Source organism: Schistocerca cancellata, chromosome 2 (genome assembly GCF_023864275.1).
Source record: "Schistocerca cancellata isolate TAMUIC-IGC-003103 chromosome 2, iqSchCanc2.1, whole genome shotgun sequence".
NCBI lineage: Eukaryota > Metazoa > Arthropoda > Insecta > Orthoptera > Acrididae > Schistocerca > Schistocerca cancellata.
This window is the reverse complement of record NC_064627.1, coordinates 504666457-504674517: the sequence shown is the minus strand read 5'-3', so window position 1 is coordinate 504674517 and position 8061 is coordinate 504666457.

The following is an 8061-nucleotide window of genomic DNA, read 5'->3' as shown; positions in this document are numbered from 1 at the left end:
TCGTTAATCTCGTATTCTGTGAATTTTCTGATTGAGAAAAATTTTGAAATGGTTCCGGACTATTTTCCCGACTTATTAAATTGTTTTCCACTTCATTATTCATTACACTGTTCTCCTGTGGTGGCGAGTTCGCCATGTTAACAATTTCGTCATTCTCACTATTCATCATTTTTGCCTTTTTCATCGATCGCGTAATCATTTACAAAACATACAAAACTCGTCACTATACGAAATTTATACACAATGACACTTTATCACCAACAATATCAATCACACGAAATGCTTCCTTCAAACACGATTAACGAACAATAGAAGAATGACAATCACCAAATCTACACATGCAATACAAACTACAATTACTAAACTACAAATTACTACAAAAATACTACTGTCTACTATTTTTACAATCAGAAGAATTCCAAGGGAGGATCCTGGCAGGTTCGCCATGTGCATGGGGGCTTACTTAAAATAAAATGCAAATATTTTTGGTAGCTGTAAGTCCGATTAAGCAAGTCTCGTAAACGGTTGGCCCTGACTAGTTTTAGTACGCAATCTGACTGCTTAGAATGACAACAAAGAATGTAAGAAAATTTCTGTTAGCACAATTAATTAATTAAGTCCCCAGCAACTATAAAACCTACAAAACCAAAGCACAAGTATAACTGTTCTGTATGTGGAAGTATGACTCAACGCACATCTGGCACGGTTCTTCTTCAACAAGACAAGAATTTTTAAATACCAATTATATTGACGTGATAAAAGAAAATTAGAAATACTATAATTGCGTAAGGAAAGCAGAATTACACTCTAATACAAGAACACAAGCCAGATGCTTTGTTGACTGAACCTGTAATGATGCATTATTTGAGATACAGAAATAATAAAAAGAAAAAAAAACAGGGAATTTGTTACCTTCATATATATTGACGAAAAGCACTCTGATCATTACAGTATCTCCATTAGAATAACATCTGCTATCTCTCCCATCAAATAACTGCATAAAACATGGAACAAACACTGACACCGCTTCTCGACAACTCTCCACTACATCTGAACAAGAACCGCCTACCACAACTTCTCACAAATCACTGCCAGTGGAGGCGGCGGAACAAAACTCTCTGGCACGATCTCTGGCGCTGTGGTTCAGTGTAGCCACCTTTCAACATAATATAAAAGTTTCGAGAGGCATCTGCTGCCTGGCTGTCTATTAAACCTGAAAATAACAAAATGTTGCAGAAGTCAGCCCTTTTTCCACATGCAGTATTTTGGGTTGAGAGCTGAAGGGAATTATATTCAAAGTTACATTAGATTGATAACTTCAGCAGACAGCAGTATGGCGTTTTAAAGAAATGTAGCAGTGATTGTACTCGAAATCGCGGCATCTTATCTAATGTGCGCGACGCTTACCGATATGCTACTAGCTGACACAGAACTGCAGCAACTCCAGAAGTCAACAACAGTTCCTCCAGAACTTCGGCATTCCACAGTGCTGTGAGATAATGCACATGGCCGGATCTAGACTTCTGAGAGACAAACAGTAACAGCTTTTCTTTTGCACTGCTCGACGTTTTCAACAAACAGATAGCGCAATAGAGTAGCTCAAGTGGAAAGGAACACTTCCCATTTAAATTTCTGCGTTTTACATTGTTGGCAGTTTTGTGTAGATGGCAGTTACATGATTTTATTTTGGTGATTACAAAATAGAGTCGAACGAGGCAGCTAGTTCATGGCGATTCGGTCAACCAAGTAAATGAATTTGTTGAAGATGCTGCTAACTACTACAGGGAGCCTGTGTGTCAGAATTCTCAGATGACCTTAGTAGTTAAGTCCCATAAGATTTCACCCACTTTTGAACATTTGAACATTCAGAATTCTCATCCAGTGTGTCGCAACGGTGTTACGATAGGAAAATGAGTCATAGAAAGATGAGTTGGTAGTCTCTTGGATTGATGGTAGGTTCATATACTAAAGGTATGGGTTCGATTCCATCTTCTGGCGACGATTCTTGATAGGGAGAGACATATTCTATTCTCTTCGTTCCACGCCAAGTGAAGAAGGTATAATGGCATTGTGGTCTGAAATTCAGCTCGACTACAATTTGTTGTTTGTTCAAAACTGCAGATTCCTCAACGTCCCCACGTATTGCACGTGAATGGGTTTGAATCCTGGCCCTGCACTAAAGATTTCATTATATATTATCAAGCTGTAGCATGAGAACAACTATCTGCTGGTGGGTAATAACTTTGTTTTTTAGTGTATTTTCATTCGTTGTCAACTCTATCGATATCTGACGTTTTTGACTCCCAGTGAGACAGAGAATTATTTGCGAAATCACTGTAAGTTCAAGAACGTTATTCCGAGCTGCTGGTGGAGAAAAATTCGGTAGCTGATGTCTCTTTGTGTGTAGTCAACAACGATATGTGTGTGGTTCGATTCTCAGTCAGTACTGAAATTTTCGTCATGTTATTTCTAGTTAAAACATGCTCACATGTCGCTACTGGTGTAACAAACCCATATTTATCGTTCGTTTTCTCTAGAATATATATAGGTGCCGGGTTGGAGTCCTTCAATGGAAAAAATTAATGTTTCGTCTTGTCATTCCAGTTAAAACATCTAGCTACTGCCGAGAAAATCCTATATGTCACAGTTGATTGTGCTTCGATAAAAATCCAGTTAGGTTCTGGGTTCGAATCCCTGTCCAACACAAAGCTTTACCTCACGGAATTTCATGTAAGTTACTTGTGAAGAAGCAATATTTAACATTTCTCGTAGTTCGTTAACAGGGACAATAGGTGCTGGGTAGGAATTCGCGTCCGTTAAAAATGTTTACGTTATGTAAATTAAAGTTGATATTTGCTAACTGATACTGTCTAAAATCAAGGTATATCACTCTCTGTAGGCCTAGTCAGGAATGCCTGTTAGTTTCCGTCAGTCACGAAATCTTTGCTTAGTCTGCATGACCTGGCTTGGAATCCATACGCAGAACGAGACGGTTCGTCGTCTCATTTGAAGTTCCTACATATTCTCAAATAGCTGCTCGTGAATAACTTACATTTTTAATGTCATTTTGTGTTAAATAATAAGTAGGGTATGTTACTTTCAAGAGGAAATCATAAATACGACGAACTAACTACGTGCATTACCTATCTGACGTAATAATGACAGTAGTAACATTACAGGTATGTCATTTATTGTAATAAATGTGAGCTTAGAAGCCTTAAGGACTGTCTTATCTGTGATCATGTGTTCCCTGATATTTGTAGTATAGTGCTATTTCTTTACATCTTGAGTTATTGCGATACAGAGCAGTGTTTTCTAGTGGTGACTTATTTGAACCATTTTCAATAGTCAAACGACTGTACCGAGGAGCGATTAGAGGACCTGCTAGACAGCTGCGTTATGCTGGTTGCATGCGAATCAGGCGAAATGAAATTCAGGTCGTTCGGCTACTTTTGAGCACGACTGTACATCCGCAGTTGGAGTACTATATACTTACAGACAACTTTCTGTGGAGATCAGCCGCAGCTAAGAGGCATTATGAATAACAATAACAGTATACAACACGCAATAACCGTTTAAAATGTCATAAAAATTATAACAAACAAAAAGTCAAGAATTTTGAGGTATTTTCAATAGCTGTGTGAAGGTGCTTTATTCGCAACTACCTGTTTCACATCAGCATAGACGCATATTCAGGTTTGTAATGGTTTCATTTACATGCTTTAGATGGACGATTACAGAGGCTCAGTTTTCGGGAAGTTGTCCACATAAAGAATAAAATTACATTGGTGGATGTACTCACTTTTATTACGACAACCTGGTTCATTACATTCTCGCTTAGCAATTACTCTTTTTCAAATATATTCTACTCTTCATCCTAGCGTATTTCTTTGTAGATATTTTAAATATGCTTACTTTTCCTCTCTTATCACTTTTTATTATTTTGCATTCCACGTTCTTTATCCCCTCTTATTATATCTTTTAAATCTTATTTCAAGACTCTTCATTAATATCTTCACTAGTGGGTATCGTTGGTATTTGTTCATTTAATCCTTTTCGTATAAGGTTTGTATGCTTATGTCTTGTAATAAGTGTACTTCAAATGCTGTTTCTCTATTTGTGTGAGTGTTTTTGCTATTTCTCCACATTGTTAAAATATTCATCTTAGAAATTAATGAATAATCGTCGGGATAGATACAGCTTCCTTGATATACTCTTGTATCAATTATCACCGATTATTCATTTTGTTACTATTGCATAATCAGCTAATGACTCCTGTATCGGTTATCAGTGATCATTTTTGTTACTATCACATAATCAATTAATGGTCTTTCACCTCGAGCTGACCATGTGTACTTGTGAATACCTTTTTTTTTTTTTTTTAAAGGATAAGTGCTAGTAATTTTCAAGTTATTAAAATTTGCCAATTGTCTTAAATATTGTCCATTTCTATTTACCTTTTGTGCTGGTCAGATTAGTTATAGGGTTGTTCCCTCCTCTTACTTTAAAGTCTCCGAATGACATCATTAAGGCTGTTTTGTATTGGCTGTCTAGTTCATTATGCAAAGTAGAAAAAATTCTTTTGTTTTCTCTTCCTTTCATTCTTCTGTTGCGTACATTACTACAACTCTCAAGTAGCGTCTGCTGTACTTTAATCTTATAGCGTTATGCCTTCATTAATAATTTATTTCAGACGCCCATTTTTTGTCCGTAAGTATAGCCACTCCCGCTTGAGCTCTGGTACCTTGCGGTACTGCGCTGTAAGACATCATCATATAACTAATTATCCTTGATCACCTGAACTTTCTCTTCGTTTCTGTTGCAGCTAGTATATCTGTTTTCTTGTGCATCATTTCTTGAACTAACTCATGTTCTTCATTGACGAGTTCCCCAATATTCCAAGTTTCTATCTTTAAGCTGTCCTATATTCCATATCCTTTCTTCCCATGCCTTTTCATGCTATGGTCAACATAATGTTTATCCGTCCAACCATTTATCTGCTGAAACTCGTCAGTGGTTAATTTTTTTAATAGTAAATGTTACTGGCCTCTAACCAAACCTCTATTCCTGGAGAACAGGGAACTGTGGTTCCAGGTATTCTTACCCTACAGAAAATACTTTCACCACTGCTGACGAACCTTCTCTTTCTGATGTAGGGCAGTCTTAGCTTTCCCTCACATCTTCCCGTCCAGTAAGCTATCGAAACTAGACTTCCACGGAAAGGAAGTCTGGATCACTGGGTTGAAGCCCCCTACCAACGACAAGGTGAGGGCCACAGGAGGGATGACTTAAATTCCCCGCAATAGAAGTTGGTTCTGATGTACTCTTTCGGCCACTCTACAAAATAGCTTGAAATTATCCACCCCTTTCCATATCGATCTTTTTACATATTTTTGCTTTATTAGCTTTCCTCATGTCGCTCAAGTTTTAATATGGGCATCTCTTTTAGAGATTATAACCAGTTTTACCGACTTGTATTGGTAATCAAAATGACCCCTCATTCTCAGTAACATAAAAGGTTTTCTGAGAGATACGACCCATTAGCTAATCCTGAAAAGCTTGACATGAGGTCGAAATATCTTAATTCTAAAACTTTTTGGCTGATTAAACGAGTGTGCCGAATCGACACTCGAACTCGGGACTTTTACCTTTTGCTGGCAAATGCTCTACCGACTGAGCTATCTAAGTCCGACTCACGATCCCTCCTCACAGCCTTACTCCTGTCAATACTCTATCAATTACCTTCCAAACTGCCGAGTTCGAGTCTCGGTCAGGCACACAGTTTTAATCTCTTACAGAGTTTCATTCCAGCGCACATTCCGCTACACAGTAAAAATTTCATTCTGATGCCTTAATTCTGATGACTAGTTTGACTTAAAAGACAATACTCTACAAGCTATTAATTACAACATCGATATTGTATTGTATTGTATTTTATTGAACTGGGTACCTAGAAACGACGGAGAGGCTTCGTCCCAATCGTTGCCTCAGTGGTACACGGCCCCACAACAGGCTACAGCAGTCTACTCACCCCTCCGCCACCCCACACTGACCCAAGGTTATTGTGCGGTTCGGCCCCCAGCGGAATCCCCCCCCCCCCTCCCGGGACCATCTCACACCAGACGAGTGTAACACCAATGTTTGCGTGGTAGAGTAATTATAGTGTACGCGTACTTGGAGCAAGTGTTTGCGCAGTAATCCTAGCAATCGCCGACATAGTGTGACTGAGGCGGAAGAAGGGGAACCAGCCCGCATTTGCCGAGGCAGATGGAAAACCGCCTTAAAAACTATACACACACACTGGCCGGACCTCGACACTAATCTGCCGTGCGGATTTTTGCTGTGGACCGGCACGCCTTGCAACTCGGAAAGCAGTGCGTTAGACGGTTCAAATGGCTCTGAGCACTATGCGACTTAACTTCTGAGGTCATTAGTCGCCTAGAACTTAGAACTACTTAAACCTAACTAACCTAAGGACATCACACACATCCATGCCCGAGGCAGGATTCGAACCTGCGACCGTAGCGGTTGTTCGGTTCCAGACTAGTGCGTTAGACTGTACGGCCAAACGGGAGGACAAAACATCGATCACTTTAATAATACCTTTCCTAGACAAACTCCAATTTCAGTTGCGTAATGCTCCGAGCAAACGGAATCTTTTGATATACATCACGGTAACGTTGTTTTTTATTTTGAAATTTTCTAGTGATTTTTGATTTTTTTGTTTTCTGCTCTTCCACCACCTTTCAGTCCAGTTCCATCAGAATATTATAAACACGACTTACATGCGATTAGAGCCAACAGTTTGTGGGGCATTCCCGATGACATTTGGACACACTGAATTATCAGTGTAACTAGCCATATAAATACGTTAAATTTACTTCGAAAAATTTATTTGATTTCTAACCTACATCGTAACTCTGTCGTATGTCTTATTTAATACCGTGGGAATGACGTCACAGCACTTCATCTGAGGATAGACACTTGGCACTGGAACAGTTGTGGTGACAGTGTTGACACGACATCGACGAGCATTAGCAGACGCTTTGACAGCCACAGATATGCGTATGTTTCCAATATGGCGCTGTACTGTTTTTGACCAAGATGAAGGTGGCGACACTGACTCATTGAGGTAGCTGCGAGGTGTTTCATTGCATCGAGTTGTGGATTTGAGAACATACGTTATTAGTGGGAGTCCTTTAAAATAAATTATAGGTTGAAATCGATGGGAAAAGATCCATCAGTGTTCTGTTACACGTTTGGAGATAAGTGACTGAATGTAGTCACAATCGTAAATTATTAAGGAGTATGCGTCACTAACAGTTAATAGTGGAAACACTGTAGAAAAAAAAAAGAAAATACATGCAGAAAAGGAATATGTCGGACTGAGCTCCAGTGGAAAAATGCTCAGGACTTATAATTCATTCACGAAAGACGCGGAGCTTACAAAGCCCTGTTCAGTTTATTCTGCTGTGTATCAGTCTATGTTGCCTACCAGACAAATTAACAGAAGCGACATAGAGGATCCAAAGAAGAGCGGCGCAATCTGTCACAGGTCCATTTAGCAACAGCCTCACTCAGACATTCCTCCAGCTTCAGAGACAGACGCTGCGTGGAGAGATTTACTATTAACATTACGATATCATATGTTCAAAGAAGACTCGAGAAATACATTACTTCTTATCAAACACATCTTGCGAGATGACCGCAACAGGAGAGTCAGAGGAATCGCCTCGTGCTGAGGCTTCATACCAGATCTCGTTCTTCCAGTCAGCATTCACGAATGTGTCAAGAATGGAGGAAAATTGTGATGGTATTCGAAGTACCTCCCACAACACATCCCCAAGGTGACTTGTGTAGAATTAATTACTACGTGGTTAGTAATGCATAGAATGTAGATGTGCAAACACTGACGCGCCAAGTCAATTAATCTACTGTTTATCTTAAACATTATGTTAATTGCTAACGGCTGGCGATGAAGATGATTGGGGAGGCATCCAATAAAATTAGTTTTCATTTAATCATTAAACAAAAGACGTAGTAACCGCAAGCAGAGGCGAC